This window comes from Castor canadensis, chromosome 12 (assembly GCF_047511655.1).
Source record: "Castor canadensis chromosome 12, mCasCan1.hap1v2, whole genome shotgun sequence".
In the NCBI taxonomy this organism is placed as follows: domain Eukaryota; kingdom Metazoa; phylum Chordata; class Mammalia; order Rodentia; family Castoridae; genus Castor; species Castor canadensis.
The window spans coordinates 64,713,874-64,730,308 of record NC_133397.1 but is presented as its reverse complement, the minus strand read 5'-3'; the positions used below and the strand labels follow the sequence as shown (position 1 = coordinate 64,730,308).

The window sequence follows — 16,435 nt, the reverse complement described above, 5'->3', positions numbered from 1 at the left end:
CTACAATTTTGCTATAATAAATCCTGATGTGTGTTTCTTTTTATTTATTCTGATGGGAATTCCTCAGATTTCCTGAATTGGAGGATAAATATGTGTCCTCTTTAAATAGTTTTCTTCTTTCATTATAGAATTGCAGTTTAGATAATTATTGGATTTTTTTTTCACTTTATCTCTTATGTCTCTTGAATTTTCTGTTTTCTTTTCTTTTCTTTTCTTTTTTTTTTTTTGCAACTTTGAAACTGCAGTGAAGCAGATGGGGATTCCACCTGGCAGTCTATTTTATTAAAGTTTCAGATTACACTGTCCACAATAGTTCTTAATTCCATGGTTTGGAAAAAGAAAGAGCAAAGTGGGAGTAGAGGACACTTACATTCACAGTGATGTCAATTACCCATTGCCGCACTGTCTCATTAAGAAGCATCGACTCAGTCTCTCCCCTGGAATCCCGGCAGAGCAGCCTAAATAGTGTGCGACCTCCAGCTTCACCAAAGATCATAGGTGTGTGTGGGGGCACTTGAAAATATTCGTTTCCCTTCTGCACGCGGTTCTCTTGCTCCCCATTTACATGGTTTACTTCATTTTCTTCTTCATCCATTGGATTCACATGTGTTCTAGACCAAAACTCCAGGAGTGCCTGAGATAAAAGTCCTCCTAAGTTCAATTTTGGATCTGACCCAACGGGGCTACTGAAACCAGCATCTTTTGCAGAAATCCAAGCAGCAAAACAGTCACTCTCATCCAAAGTAATAGTCAACATGCCTGTTTTTAAGTCTACTGAGAACCAATTCGGCACATACACCATTTTAAATCGTTTCTTAATTTCATCTTCAAAATCCACTTTGCCCAGATCTTCAACTTCACATGCCTTTAATACATCCCAACATGCCACATTATTATTGGCATCTTTGGTTAATATATGTCTCTTATCATTAAGAATCTGGCACTGAATATACTAGCATCCCCTTTAATGACCTGGTCAGGCTGTGGACAGAGGGGAGTTACAGGATTTGTGCAGTCGTTGTCATAGTCTCCAGATGCCCTAAAATTATGAATTCCCTTCAACATCCATTTATTTACTGTAGATTTAGTTGTTGTGACCCAGATTGCAGGAGGGGTATCAGCTTATTTATCAAGCTCCATCTGCACTTTCCTCCGCCCGGCCGTGTTCTGGGGCGATGGGTTGCCATCTTGCATGTTGACACTCCTACGTAACTTCGAATTTTCTGTTTTCTTAACTTGCATGTTTGATTATTTTTAAAAGATTGGCCAGTTCACTAATTCTCTCTTCAGCTATGACTATTCTTATTTATTCTATATGTTCCATGTATTGCCTTGCATCATATTTTTATTATTAGATTTTATAATTGATTGTTTCTCCAATTTACTTGGTCATTTTGATAGGTGTTTATTTCTTATGTTTTCATTTCTATTGTTTTGCTTGTGATTTATTATTTTTTTTTGTTGGGACTGGGATTTGAACTCTGAACTTCCATGTAAAACAGGCACTCTACCCATTTGTACCATACCTCCAGTCCATATTGCTCTGGTGATTTTGGAGATGATGGTCTCATGAACTATTTGCCAGGCTGACCTTGGTCCTGGATCCTCCCAATCTCAGCCTTCCAAATAGCTAGTATTACAGGTGTGAGCCACTATGCCTGACTGTTTGTGAATTTTTGAGATGAGGGTCTCATTATTGTTGCCCATGCTGGCCTTGGACGCTTGATCTTCCTGTCTCAGCTTTCCAAGTAGTTGAGATTACAGGTATTCACCACTGTGTTTGGCTTTCCTTATGTTTTAATTCCACCTTTGTGTTTTAAAAATGCATTATGTTAATTTTATGTACTATATCTGAAGATTTCAATATCTAGCTTTGCAGGCTTGAGTAGTTTAGGGTGATTTGTTTCCTTGTGTCTTTAGTGATTTTGACTAACAGCTCACAGCTCTTAGATTATCTCTAAAAGAATTATTTGAGACCTAAGATTGAAATGCATTCCCCCATTATGTTGAATTTGGCCAGGTTCCAAAGAATATTATACCAACTTGAGATCACTTTAATTAATTTTTTTGTAGGTATTTTGGGGCTGAACCCAGGATCTCACGTTTGCTAGGCAGGCGATCTACCACTTGAGCCACTCCATCAGCCCTTTTTTGTACTGAGTGTTTTCAAGATAGGATTTCATGAACTACTTGTAAGGGCTGGCTTCCAACTGCAACTGTCCTGATCTCTATCTCCCAAGTAGCTAGGATTACAGGGGTGAGCCACCATGCTTGTGGGAATCTTGGAATTTTTTTTAGTCATTTTGGCCCCAAATTTGTGTGACTAGAAACTTATTATTTTTTCCCCAAAATGCTAAGATTTTATTTACAAAGCTTCTTGTACAGAGAGTAAAAATGCTGTTACAATCTTGGTATAACTGGTAACCATGGACAGTTGCCTCATCAATCACAGCTATCCATGCTACAGCAAGAGTCTTCCAGGAAAACCCAACAAAACTTACAATTTTGTTGGGGTAAAGTCCCCAAGCTTGGTGGGTTACCAAGAGGGACTAAATGGAGGAAGGCAGAATGTTACAGGAACTATTCTTTTGCTCTTTGGGTGGGTGTCCTGGGGTTTTGTAGCACAGCTACCATTTATTTATTTGTTTATTTATTAAACAGGCATCAAATCCATGAGCAGTCCAACCAATACTGAACAGTCCTGTTTCTGCAGGTTATTTGGAGTCTTAATCGTCTTCTCCTTCATCATTTGTCTCTCTCTTCCTTTTCTTGCCTTTCCTGCTTTCTTCATCCTTATCCTCATTTCTTCATCTTCATTAATTTCTCCATCATGTTCAAATTGTTATTCCTCACCATTGAGTTCATCTTCTTCCCCTTCTACATCCTTGTCTTTATCTTCATTCTTTTCTTCATCAAAGTCTTTCTCCTCACCATCCGCATCCTTCTCATCTTCTCCTTCCTCTTCCTTCTCCTCTTCATCTGCACGATCCACCTCTGCATCTGAGTCGAGGGCTTCCCTGTCCTTTCGGTCACAGCTATCCAGGTAGGTCGGGTGGGGCAGGACCTTGAAGTCATTCAGGTTTGTGACCTCACAGGCAGAGCTAGGCTCTTCAGACAGTCCAGCTTTTTCAAAGGTTCTAAGGTGCTGATATCTTTCAGTTTATTTCCACTTAAGTTTAGATGTGTGAGATTTTGGAAGTTTTTCTCCTAACACGTCCAGATCTCCCAAGATTTTATTATCACTGAGTTCAAGCTTTTTCAATTTAGGTAGCTTGGGGAGATGTGCAACTGCAATCATTTATTCGTAAATGATTCTAAGTTCATAAATTCAGTTGTTAGACCCTTGATTTTTCCATCTTTCGATATACAATTGTCCAAAACAAGTTCTCGAACAGCTGTCGGAGTCCGGTACCTCTGCTCCGGGACGATTTTTCTCCTAAAGTCCACTTTTCCTTGTTCCCCCCGCCACCCCCGCGGCGTGGGGAGAGGCGTCCGCGCGTGGAGGGGAGGGGACTGGAGAGCGGCGCTGGCTCACTACCGCCACCCCCGGCCGCGCCCCCTCACTGCGCTGAACCTGTCACGCCGCGGAGCCGCGGCAGTTCCGCTCCGAAGCTTATTATTTTGATTGTCACAAAAGATTTTTTTTCCACCTCCGCGATAGGCTTTTATCTTTACTGATTCCTGTTGTGAGGTACTTCATTGTTGCTGTTTATTCTCTGAGTTGTGTTACTCTTCGACCGTCCTGGCTTTTTATGCATGTGTTTAGTATCCTCCTCTGCTGTACCCTCAGATTTTGTATTCTGTGCCCAATTTATGGTTCTTTAAATTCAGGTTCCAGGTTACCAGGGGCCAATTTAGCTAACTCAGAGATCATGTGCGTCTTGGGATGCATACTTTCACATCATCTCTCTCCTCCTTGAATTTTCTTAATTTTCTACCAATCAGGCAATGCAAACAAGGTGCAAACAAGGTTGTGTGTGTGTGTGTGTGTGTGTGTGTGTGTGTGTGTGTGTGTGTGTGTGTGAGAGAGAGAGAGAGAGAGAGAGAGAGAGAGAGAGAGAGAGAGAGAATTTGGAGAGATTGAGATTATATCCGGCATTTTTTAGTTGCACTGCATCAGGAGGAGTTTCTGTGCTATTTAGTTCACATTGCCAGAAAGGGAAGCACATTATTTCTTCTCCTTTCCTCTCTTTCTTTCGTTTCCTTTCCACTTTCTTTTACATTTGGATAACCACTTCTTCCAGTATCATTTGCTGAATAGTATGTGTCCTTTACTGATCAATAATGAGTTGTCATATACCAATTTTGCGTATTTCCGTGTGTATTTGTTTGTTTTAGGTGTAGAATATCTTCTGAACTAATGGTCTGTTTTTCTATCATTACATCAATACTACACTGCCTTAATTACTATCATTTTAAAATAAACACTGTCCCCCAATTCCACCTGTCTTCTTCAGGAGCTTCTAGGCTATTTTTGGTCCATGGCGCTTCTCTACAAATTTACTAATTTATTGTCAAGTTCCTAGAATATGTTCGAAGGATATTGACTGGAGTTATTACAAACAATTGATTAATATGGGATAACTAACTTCCTTATGATTTTAAATCTTCTGATTTATGAATGTGCTATATCTCCCATTTATTTGGGCTATCTTTAATATATCCTCAAATATGATTTTATAATTTTTAAGTCTATTACTTATTTTGTTGAATTTCACTTTTAAAATTATATTATTTTATAATTAGTTGCTCTTTTATAAGAGCAATTTATTTTTATATATTGATTTTATATGCAGTCACCTCCTTATATATTTTTAAAATCAATTCTAACAATTTTCAGATTACTTTTTGGCACTTTCTATGTAGGTCATCATATCATGTGTCAAAAATTTTCTATGTAGGTCATCATATCATCTGTCAAAAATTTTTATTTTTAATTTTCTCCTTTTCTGTTTTTTGAGAGAGTCTGGGTTTGTAGCCCAGGCTGGCCTCCAACTCACTGTGCAGCCCAAGCAGACATTGGCCATCTTGTCTCCTCCCAGTCCCATTGTGTGATTACAAACCAGGCAACAACAGATTTACATTAGGCTCTTTCCTAAAGGTCAGACCCTCTCTTGGAAGTACGGCAAAGCAAGGAAAAGAAGGATTAAAGCTCTGTCACTGCTGCACTGCCTAGTTTGATAGCTGTTGTGTTGCACTTGAAATCTGATCAACATGCCTAATGAACCGAATTTAAAAATTTAAAACATCTTTAACTATTTAAAAAAAATTTTTTTTGGGTGGTACTGGGGATTGAATTCAGGGTCTTGTGCTTGCTATGCAGGCACTCTACCATGTTAGCCACTCCACCAGCCCTTTTTGCATTGGTCATTTCTGAGATAGGGTCTCACTTTATGCCAATGCCAAGGCTGCCCGAACTGTGATCCTCCTGTTTGTGCGATCCCACATCCCTGAATGACAGGCCTGTGCCAGCATATCCAGCCATTGGTTGAAATGGGGGTATCAAGAACTTTTTGCCCCAGCTGGCCTCAAACTGTGACCCTCCTAATCTCAGCCTTCTGAGTATCTAAGATCACAGCTTAAGCCACTATGCCCAGTCAAATTTTCTTTAGTTTAATGAAGTTAAATTTAACTTTAAAAATGGATATTCAATTCAGTTACTGGGAAACTTACACATTTAAAATAAGTTGCATACAAAAGAATGTGACACAGATTACTCCAGAGACATTTGCACACCCATGTTTATTACAGCACTAGTCACAATAGCCAAGTTATGGAGACAGCCAAGATGCCCCACTACTGATGAATGGATTAAGAAAATGTGGTATTTATACACAATGGAATTTTATGCAGCCATGAAGAAGAATGAAATCTTATCATTTGCAAATAAATGGATGGAACTGGAGAACATCATTCTGCGCGAGGTTAACCAGGCTCAGAAGACCAAAAATCATATGTTCTCCCTTATATGCGGACATTAGATCAAGGGTAAACACAACAAGGGGACTGGACTTTGATCACATGATAAATTGAGAGCACACAAGAGAGGTATGAAGATAGGTAAGACACCCAAAAAACAAGATAGTATTTGTTGCCCTCAATGCAGAGAAACTAATGCAGAAACTTTAAAGTGACAGAGGCCAATAGGAGAAGGGGGCCAGGAACTAGAGAAAAGGTTAGTTCGAGAAGAATTAATTTAGAATGTAACACATATGTACAGGAAAGCAATGCAAGTAAACTCCCTGTATAGCTATCCTTATCTCAACTAGCAAAAACCCTTGGTCCTTCCTATTATGGCTTATACTCTCTCTTTAACAAAATTAGAGATAAGGGCAAAATAGTTTCTGCCTGGAAGCGAGGGGGTGGGGGAAGGGAGGAGAAATGACTCAAACATTGTATGCATATATGAATAAAAGAAATAAAAATAAATAAACAAATAAACAATAAAATAAAATAAGTTGCTTATGTGAATGTAGTTTTTCAACTTTAAGTTTTATGAAATCTAAATCACATCAAATATTTCCAGGTCTAGGGGTGTGGGTCAGTGGTTCAGCACTTATCTAGCATGCATGAGGCCCTAGGTTTGATATCTAGCACTGCAGAAAGACAGAAAGGAAGGAAGGAAGGAAGGAGAGCAGAAAGAAAAAAGTTCTAATGAAAATATTGCATTTGGTAAAGATGTAGTGCAAATGCAAATATACACTGGATTTCAAAGACTTAGTAAAAAAGTAAACCATCCAATATCTATATGGTTTACCGATATATGTTTGATCTCAGGGCTTTGAGCTTACAAAGCAGGTGCTCACAAAGCACCACTAAAGTCATACCTCCTCAGTCTATTTTGTTCTGGTTATTTTGAAGATGGGAAACTATTTGTTCAGGCTAGTCTGGAATCGTGATCCCCCCCATCTCAGCCTCTCAAGTACCTAGAATTGCAGGCATGTGCCACTGACACCAGGCACATTAATATTTTTATATTGATGAACATTACATGTTGAAATGGTATTTTGGATATGAACAGGCAAAATAAAAATATATTGTTAAAATTAATCTCATTTGTTTCTTTTTACTTTTTTAGAATCGTGCTTTCAAGAAAATTTAAAATCATATGTGTGGATGCCTTACATGAGATTTAATTTTAATAATTTTCTCCAAATATTTTCTTTATATTTATTAGTTTATCTCTCAGTTAAAGATAATTCAAAATTTTTATTTTTACATCCACTGGACAGGGTTGGTATAGCTAATCTAGATACTTCTCTACACAACATCTTTTGTTACCTTTGGTTTGCCCTCTGAACTTATCCATCCCTTCTCCAAGTTTTTCAACTTGAAAGTCTACTTCCTTCTGGGGAATAGTATTCTTTCCTCAGGGGGAGTTTTATTCCCTTTGATTTTTTCCCATGTCCCTAGGATTCTACCCAGCAGAGCACAGATGTTCTGTGTTTAGTATCACTGACTGGGTCCTCTACAACAGCACCTATGAAGAAATAATACAAAGGACAAAGATGTTATTAATTTTCCTTGAAGGCCACTCAGCCTAACCCAATTTAAAAGAAACAATAGTTTTCAAGTCATCCCCCATCCTCCGTCCCCCCCTTTATGGTTCTGAAAAGCATTTAAATCTTTCCCGTGTCCCAGCTTCATCCCATCTGAGGCCTGGCAGCTTCACAGAAAAAACTCAGCACATCTGTTAAAGGTTGTTAATACTACTCTGATGAGTGTGTGTGTGTGTGTATAAAATATAAAACAGCATCCTAATCAATATATATTAATGTGGACAACTCCAAGCCTCTGAGATATATTGTCCAGTAGAGATAAAAGCAAGGTTCAGTACACTATGTATAGGAAACTATTGTTTGCATTAAAAATGCTTAAGTTTCCCAGCCTGACTCTTAGTCGGCAGGTCAGCATACAAAAAACTTTTTTGTGTGTGTGTGGTACTGGGGTTTGAACTCAGGTTCCATACCTTGCGCCACTCCACCAGCCCTTTTCTGTGATGGGTTTTTTTGAGATAGGATCTTCAAACTATTTTTCCCAGCTGGCTTTGAACCTCGATCTTCCTGATCTCTGCCTCCTGAGTAGTTAGATAAAAAACTTTTACTAAAAGCTTGAGGTTGAGGTGTGGCTTAAGTGGTAGAGTGCTTGCCTCTGAATTGCAAAGCCCTGAGTATAAACCCCAGAACCGCCAAAAATAAATAAATAGATAAATAGTTGCTTTGGGTAGGAATTTTGGGGCTGGGGGGATGGAGGTAAGTGTGATACAAATTTATGTTTAGAAATATATGCATATTTACAATAGCCCAAATGTGGAAACAACCTAAATGTCTGTGAAGGGAATAATGGATAAACAAAAGTTCCATATTTATACAATGGAATATTAATTCAGTCTTAAAAAGGAATGAAATACTGACACATGGTACAACATGGATGAGTGAGCCTGGAAGACATGCTAAGAGAAAGAAGACAGAGTGAAAAGGACTAATATTGTATGATTCTGCATATGAGGTACCATACTCAAATTCCTAGAGACAGAAAGAATAGTAATTATTAGAAGTTGTGGGAAGGGGATAACAGGGAGGTAGTGTTTATTGGATACAGAATTTTAGTGTAGAAAGATGAAAAACATTTTAAGAATGGAAAGAAGTGATGTTTGTACTAGTGTGTGAATATATTTAGTATCACTGCATGCACTGTACACTTACAAGTGGCTAAAATGCTATGTAATGCATTTTAAGCCTTTAAATTTATTTTTATACCATTTCACTTTCATTGAAAGGGATGGAGGCCATTTCTACTAAAATTATTGATACATTTGTTATTTGATCAAGAGGTAGTCTATGTATAGAGTGATTCATTGTAACATTGTTTGTAACAGCAAAAGATAGAAACAAAGTATCCAGCTAAAGGAAGTGATTAATAAATGATGGCAGATCCACATAGTACAGTACTAAGGAGCTGAAAAAAAGAATGAATGTCTCTGTCTCTAATATATTGATTTAGAAAGAGCTCCAGGATGTATTGTTTAGGGAAGAGAGCAAGGTTGGGGTGAATATATAATATGCTGCCTTTTGCATAAGAAATGTAAGGAGTACATTACTTATGTACTCTTAGGCTTATATTTAATGAAACATTGTATTTAAATAAAACACGGAGAAGATACACAAGAAAGTAGTAACAGGTTAGTTGTAGCAGGCAAGGGGGACTGGAGTAGATTGGAACAAGATTGATGGGAGATTTCTTGGTGCACATTTTAAACTATTATTTTGATTTTTGAACCATAGAAATGTATTATATGTTCAGAATAATTAGGAATAGTTACACGGTAAAATGGGGGGTAAAAAAAGGTGTCCTGTTCATCCCCTCTGTTATTAACCCACCATCAACTTTATGGATTTTTCAGGTTATTTTCAATCTGAGATTACTGAGACAAATATACCTATAGTAGTTATACTTAAGGCTCTTTACACGGATTCACCCAATTATCCTAACAACCTGATAAGATAGAAACTATTAACAGTCTCAGTTTACAAATGAGGAAACAGGCAATGGAAAGGTTAAGTAGCCAGCCTAAGATAGTAAAGTGCAGTTAGAATTCGAACCCATATTTATAAAATACTGGCTTTCCCAATGTCGTTGTATAAATGTATTTACACATTTGTTTGATTATGTTTTTAAGTTACATTATTGTAAGTGGGCTCATTGGGTCAAGGAGTTTAATTTTTTTTTTAAATATAAAAGTGCCAAATAGTATTACATAAATGTGTGTTATTTTACATTCGTATCATAAAGGCATGGGAATGCTTGCATCCCACATGTTGGATACCATTGGATAGCAACAAAATTATTTTCTTCCTATGCTAGCCGAAGAGCTATGTATATATCGGTATTGTTTTAACAGTTTAAAAAGTTCGAAAAGAACTCCTCTAGGTCCTCTGCGCAGTCTCTCCTCTGCCGGCAGAGGGCGATCGCCATGCCGCGCCTCTCCACAATGGTCCTAATTGTTTTCCCAGGAGCAGTGCGCGTGCGCATCTCCAGCCTCAGTTGTCCGGCTTTGTGCCTGATCGATGTCTTTTAGGCCGCGCTAGGTGCGCACTTCTCAGCCAGGGCAGGGCGCGGGAAAGTGTAGCGTGTTCCCTGTGGTCCAGAGTGCCTCTAGGCGTCGGGACCGCACGGTTCTGAAGTGGGTCTGAGGGGTCGGGCGGCGTGTCGGGCAGCCTAAGAGGGCGGGGAGGCGGGCGGGGCCCACCGGGTCTTGGGCGTCGGTCGCTAGTGGGGGCCCGAGCCGGGCGTGGAGCCCCGGACAGGACAGGTACGGAAGTGGCCGCCTTGCCAACTGTCTATTCCAGCCCCCCCCCCACACACCTACCACGTGTTCGTGAGGTTGTCCGCCGTGGGCTGGGGGTTTGGCTTTGCCCTAGGGCGCGGCATGGAGCCTGGTGTAGGGGGCGGGGGCCAGCAGGAGTGGGCCGCAGCAGGGGTGGGCTCCCGCCGGGTTCTGGGGGGGTGCTCCTGAATGACCACAGGCTTGTCCGACCCACCTTAGCTCTTCAGCCAGGCAGTGTTTTCCTGCGGCCAGAGCAACCGCGCCTTAGAGTATCCCAGAACTGCAAGGGTCCCCCTCTTTGCCTGGGAGCGTCCTGGTATCCCTGAACTCATACTGAGCCTCAGGTTTCCTGTGGGCACATGACTGATAATGTGTCATACCAAAAAAAAAATCATAGAGGGCTCAAGCGCGGGGGTCTGGTATGTGTGTACTCCCTGTCCCGGGGTCTGACTTAGCTGGCAAGATGTCCTTTGAGAAGTCATCTTGCACATCCCTCTTAACTCAGGCGCAGCACAGCAAAACCACACAGACGAGGAACTCTGCTGTTTTAAAAGGGGCAGAGATTTACAAACTTACCCTCATTTATTGCCGTGAGAGCAGCAAGCCCTTTTTGCCTGTTTGTTACTCTGGTATAGTTAAAGTACTGAGAGTCAAAGAGCTATGAGTTGCAGATTGACGTTCTTTGCCTGGTGTACTGTCAAAGCTCGAGCTGTGGGCTGTTAAAAGAGACAATGATAACTTTATTTTTAAAGTCATTTTGTGCTAAAATATATTCGGAAAATTCCTGGTTAAAGTTTTCCCTACTACAGACAAGTTCAGAGCCTTTAATCTACTAATGATACTTATCATGAATCTCCAACTGGAGGTATGTATAGAGAGTTTCCCAAAGTTTACTGGGAAATACTGTTTTTTTCTGGGTGATGCCTCTTTAACATCTGGTGTAGATTGGGGAATGCAACTTCAGAATTGGAAATTCACCATTTGGAAGGGGCAGTATAGTTCAGTACTTTTCATACTTTAATGGTGTATACATTTGATAAGGCTTGTTAATATATAGATTCTGATTGGTTCTGCACTTGTAACAAGTTCCCCAGGTGATGCTAATGTTGCTGGTCCACGGACCACACTCTGAGTTGCAAGGTACTGTGTAGGGTACTGCATGAAAAGTTAGAGACTATCTTCTGCTCACTGCTCTCCAGAGCAAACTATGCTGCCCTGAGTGAGTGGTTTTGACTGTTTAGTCCTTGAAATAGGAATTTGGAACTAGGAGTTCTCTTAGGCTCCTTTCAGATCTAAAATGCTGTGATTCTAGTCTAGTTACCCTTTTATAGTTTAATTCCATGTAAAATATCCTTGTCAATTTGACAGATTATGTAATTTGGTTTGATCATTTCTAGTAATGGGGAATTAACTAGATAGGCATCTCATTTTATTCTTTGGATAGAACAATAAGGATGTTCCCCAGATTGCTAAAACAAATCCCTGCAACTTCCATCCTGTTGGTCCCTGTTTATCTCTTAGAATCAAACAGAAAAAAGTATTCCCTCCATGAAAAAATGATTGTTGAAGTATTGTATGACAGTTATTCCTGCCTTTTTTTTCTTGAAACTGAGTTGTTCTTAATTCTTCCACCATGTGTAAGAAATTTCTTACTAAATTTGTCTTTGTTCTATGCACAGCAGTACTTTAGCTAGACTTTGAAGGAAGGGTGTGGTTTGTAACACTAGAGAAAACATCATAAGCAGCTGCAGCAGTGCAGAGATGAGGCTACACATGTGAAATCTAGGATTGTTTGAAGCAAGAAATGAGATGTTAGTGAAATATGTTGGGCAAATTAATATATGGACAAAGAAGTATTTTACAGGATGTATTTGTCATACTGTAGAGTATAAGGTGGTTGCAAGTGAGGAAGAAGAGAGGCAGACTTCACACATATGATAGAGGACTTAGGCTGATGATGACAATAAAACTTTTCATGAGCATGATGTCATTTGATTTAATAATCCTGTGAGTAGGCAGAAAAGCAGATGAAACACCAAAAAGGGTAAACAATATGCCTTATTTTTCAAAGCTTTTAAATGGCAGACCAAAGTGATAACAGTGGGAGTAGAGGAGAAAGGAAAGATGCAGAAGTAATACTAAGGAAGAATTGACAAGTTAGGCCTGACTGAATATGAAGGTACCAAGGAGAAATTTTAAGGGAGGAGTCAAAATAGTTGGAAGAATCATAATACCATTGACAATTGCCACTCCAGGGTTTGTTCTGCCAGCTCTGTCATTGCTAGTGGCTGCCTGGAGTTATAGTTAGGAGGGATTATAGTAGATGATTCTCATGTTTCTTGGCATGCCTATAGTTTAGGTGGTTCTGGGGGACTTGGAATATCTGTTCCATGTCAGGAGGAATGGAAGCTGGGTCCTCAGTGTCTCCTGAAGAGATAAAAGAGGAGAGATTGCCTGATTCAAATATATATATATATATATTAGGGTCCTTGCTATCTTGGAAATTCTGACTTTGGCTTAATATCATTTTCATTTTGAAATTCAGGCAGGCAACAGTTGAGGTTGGCCAATGTACATATTGGTATGCAGTCTTACCTCCCAGTTTCCTTCATATCTCCTAGGGGCTTCACTATAGCAGAGCATTGGTCCTGGCTGCCCTCAAAGCCTCATTATCATGATTTTCCTGAAGAGCTGCATTTTACCTAGAGCCCACTCTGTGGTTATTTTATACTGGGACCGTATGAGCTTGAGATTTAGTGTTACTACCAAATTCTGTAGTGACAGCAGAGACTGTTCCTGCACTTACAGTTTATTAGGCTTCTGAAGCCTATTATCTGGAGAAGAAGGAGTGGCATCTGTGTGTGTGTGTGTGTGTGTGTGTGTGTGTGTGAGACAGAGAGAGAGAGAGAGAGAGAGAGAGACAGACAGACAGACAGAGAGGATGAATCTCCCCTATGGTTTCTTTCTTTTTTTTTCCTCTCTCTTTCTTTCTTTCAGTGAGACTGGGGTTTGAACTCAGGATTTTGTGCTTGCAAAGCAGGTGCTCTACCACTTGAGCCACATCTGCAGTCCATTTTTTGCTCTGGTTATTTTTGGAGATGGGGGGGGTCTCTCGAGCTATTTGCCTAGGAGCCTCCCAAGTAGCTGGGATTACAGATGTGAGCTATCGGTGCCTTACTCCCCATGGTCATTTAAGTGGAGCTACTTTCTTCAGAAGCTGTCACAACCAGTTTATATGTCTAGAGCCTGGTGTTGGTACAAGCTTCTATTAAACATCAAGTGCTTTCTCTGTGCAAAACACTGTGTTCAATGCTTAGATACTGAGATGGGTAAAATTCTCTGTCCTAGAGGAATTTATGATATGGTGGATAATATTTTACATAAAATATTGCATTATAATGGAGATATGTCCAAGGTGCTATGTGAGAGCAGAGGAGGGAGTGACTTACTCTTCATGGTGAAGTTGGGAGAATCTTCTGTGTTGGTTTTTTTTGAGACAGTGTAGGCCAGTCTGGCTTGGAACTCTGAATCGTCTTGCCTCAGCTTCCCTAGTGCTGAGATTACAAGTATGTGTCAGCTACCACATGTGTCTTTGAAGCCAGGTTCTTAATAGCCTATAGTGCTGTCCTAAGAAGATTCAATTTTGTGGCCAGGGAAGCCACTGGCGGTTTTTAGACAGAGGAGTAACTGTATTTTGGAAAGTTAACTGTGGAAGTAGACTGAGGGGAGAATCTGGATCAGGGGTATCAGGAGATTCTTGTAATAACACAGACATAGTCATGAGACTTTTGTAAAACAAAGAAATGGTTTAAGGATTAGGTCAGTGGGGATGGAAAGGAGGGAACAAATCTGAAAGGGATTGCAGAAATGGAATTAATCTGAGTAATGACTAACTGGTTGTTAAGAGCAAGAGAAAGGAAGTTGTTGAAAATGACTCAGCTTTTAATTTTGGGTGGATGGTAGTGCCAGTAGCAAAGAGGGAATGCAGAAGAGGGGAGAAGATCCCAAGTGTGTTTGGGCATGTTGAACTTGAGTGATCTGTGGCATTTAACAGACAGATGGATATGTGAGTCTGAGGTTCAGAAGAGAATCTTTGCCTAGGGTTAGTGGGTTTAGATGGTAGTGGGAATGGATGAGCTCTCCCAGTTACACTTGTAGAAGGCCAGAGGAGTCGAGGGATTGGTGCACATGGTAAGAAAGAATCTTGTTTAGGAACCTAGGAAAGGAGAAAATTCCAGGAAGGGGACCCAAGGTTTCAGGTCTAACTGAAGACAATAGAGAAAAGATGATTGCTAAGCCAGGCACTCAGAGGAGGGTAAAAGGGTTGTCCTGAAAAAAAAGGGGCACCATTTCCTTTGAAGTGCAATGATGGAAGAAAGAAACAGTGATGAATGCAGATATATCTACATTTGCAAAGGGAATTCTTCCCTTGGAGTCTCAGTTTTCTTAGCAAGGTTATTTGCTGAGGGGTGGGGGTACTGGTGTGGGCTTCAGTTAGGAATAATGGTAAAGGAAGCTGGAAATGACTGTTCAGAGGAAATAGAAAGAACAGAATTTAGATAAGCTCCAAGAGTATGGAGCACCCTCTGAGCTAGAATTCTACACTTACAGGCCTCATCTTTGTCTTCTTCGTAATAATAATAGTGACTGACATTTATTGAGTGCTTTATACCAGATGCTGTTTTAAGTGCTTTATAGGCATTCATGTGATTTTTTTTTTTACAACAATCCTGTTAGAAAAGGTATTGTTATTATCCCTATTTTACAGAAGGGGAAATTGAGTCAATGGAGGATTATTTAGGCTTATTATTTATGTTTAATCAATCTGTCTCTGCAGAAAATGGTATTCCTTCTCCTTGGACATCAGAGAAGGGAGAAATTTCATATGAACTTCCAGTTTCTGGACCTTGAGGCTATTGAAAGGAGTCTCATCATGCCAGATTTTGAGCATGATGGTGGCATGGATGGGCAGGGTAGGGTAAGGCAGTGGGGTGAGTGTTGCTGCCAGCTTTTTGCAAGTACATAGGGAAACTCTGAAATCCTTGAGTGAGTTCCCAGCATACTGACTAGAAAGACAAGTGAGTGGTAGTGATTTGCCAGGTATTGCAGGCTGAGATTGTGTCATCTGAAACAGTGAATAAGAAGAAAAACCTTGTTCCCATCCCTGTCATCTAGGAAAAAAGAGAATTTTTTTCTACCACTCACTTATGAGATTCAGCAAATTTAGTGTAATGTTTTATGTTATGTAATAACATAATTATTAATTCACCTTATATGTTTTCCCAGTTGATGTGATAGGATTTGCAGGTAAGTTGCACACCTGACTTGAGTGAAAGTGGAGAATGGTGGATGGCATGGATAGAGGAGAAATGGGCTTACCTTTTTTTCCTGCAGCCATGGGAGCATCATTTCTGTGTCCTTCCCTTTGAGGTTGCCATGGATACGCCTTTGCATAGTGGTTTGAGGAGACTGATTTCCATTATGATCAGGTGATGACGTGGGTTTAAAAAGAGAAAGGACAGAGTGATCCGCTTCTGGGGAGTGGCCCATGAGCTGTCCAAACGGCAGAGCCTAGCACAGCCTAGGTGGCTGTGGCTTTGTTGGCTGCTTTGGCTTTTGCTGAAGTTGTGAAATGGTGCATCTTTCTCTTGAGAGCGCAGGCTCAATATTCCCTGCCTGCAGGGTCCTAGTGCCAGGAACTTGCTGGTTGATTCAGGGGGAGGAACTAGCAGGAACTTCAAAAACCAGCTAAATGGGAATCCTGCTACGACTGGAAGGATTGCTGCTCTTGAGTACAAGGCTAAGTGCCTCTTGGCTTCCTGTAGAAAAGTTCCTTTATTGAAAACAAATGAGGTATATTTTGTAGGTTTTCTTTCTGACTCTTGGAGTGGGCTTGGAAGTTCCTGGGTAAAGATTGAGCGTGGGCTGGCGACTTTTCTGTGAATAATGAGGAGCTGGAGAGGTCCCTAAATGAAAGAAGTCCTTTTAGGGTCTGCTTCCCGTCTATATGAGATTTGTAAAGCAGGACTAAGGACAAAAGGCTCTGTGCATGTCATCTGGGTTCCTGTGGGTATCTGGAATTCAGTTTCAGTCCCCTGGTCTCCATTC

The 16,435-nt window shown here is 40.3% G+C and overlaps 1 protein-coding gene, 1 long non-coding RNA gene and 2 pseudogenes across 3 annotated transcripts in view; 1 reads left to right on the top strand and 3 right to left on the bottom strand.

Moving 5' to 3' along the window:
• Nucleotides 1-301: 301 nt before the first annotated feature.
• LOC109692430 (WD repeat-containing protein 48 pseudogene) lies at nucleotides 302-1,194 on the bottom strand (annotated as a pseudogene).
• Nucleotides 1,195-2,726: 1,532 nt separating this feature from the next.
• LOC109692421 (acidic leucine-rich nuclear phosphoprotein 32 family member B pseudogene) lies at nucleotides 2,727-5,027 on the bottom strand (annotated as a pseudogene).
• Nucleotides 5,028-5,724: 697 nt separating this feature from the next.
• Nucleotides 5,725-15,976, bottom strand: LOC141414844 (uncharacterized). Its single transcript, XR_012439766.1, has 4 exons — nucleotides 15,707-15,976; nucleotides 10,904-11,043; nucleotides 7,970-8,077; nucleotides 5,725-7,480 (listed from the first exon to the last, which is right to left on the bottom strand). It is a non-coding gene; the product is annotated as an uncharacterized lncRNA (long non-coding RNA).
• Dctn1 (dynactin subunit 1) overlaps nucleotides 10,184-16,435 on the top strand; it is a 30,377-nt gene continuing 24,125 nt past the window's right edge. The window contains exon 1 of one of the 2 annotated variants that reach the window (XM_074050030.1): nucleotides 10,184-10,312. The gene's annotated coding sequence lies outside the window, so the exon portion shown is untranslated. The remainder of the gene's footprint in view (nucleotides 10,313-16,435) is intronic. The other variant, XM_074050031.1, reaches the window with a different exon arrangement.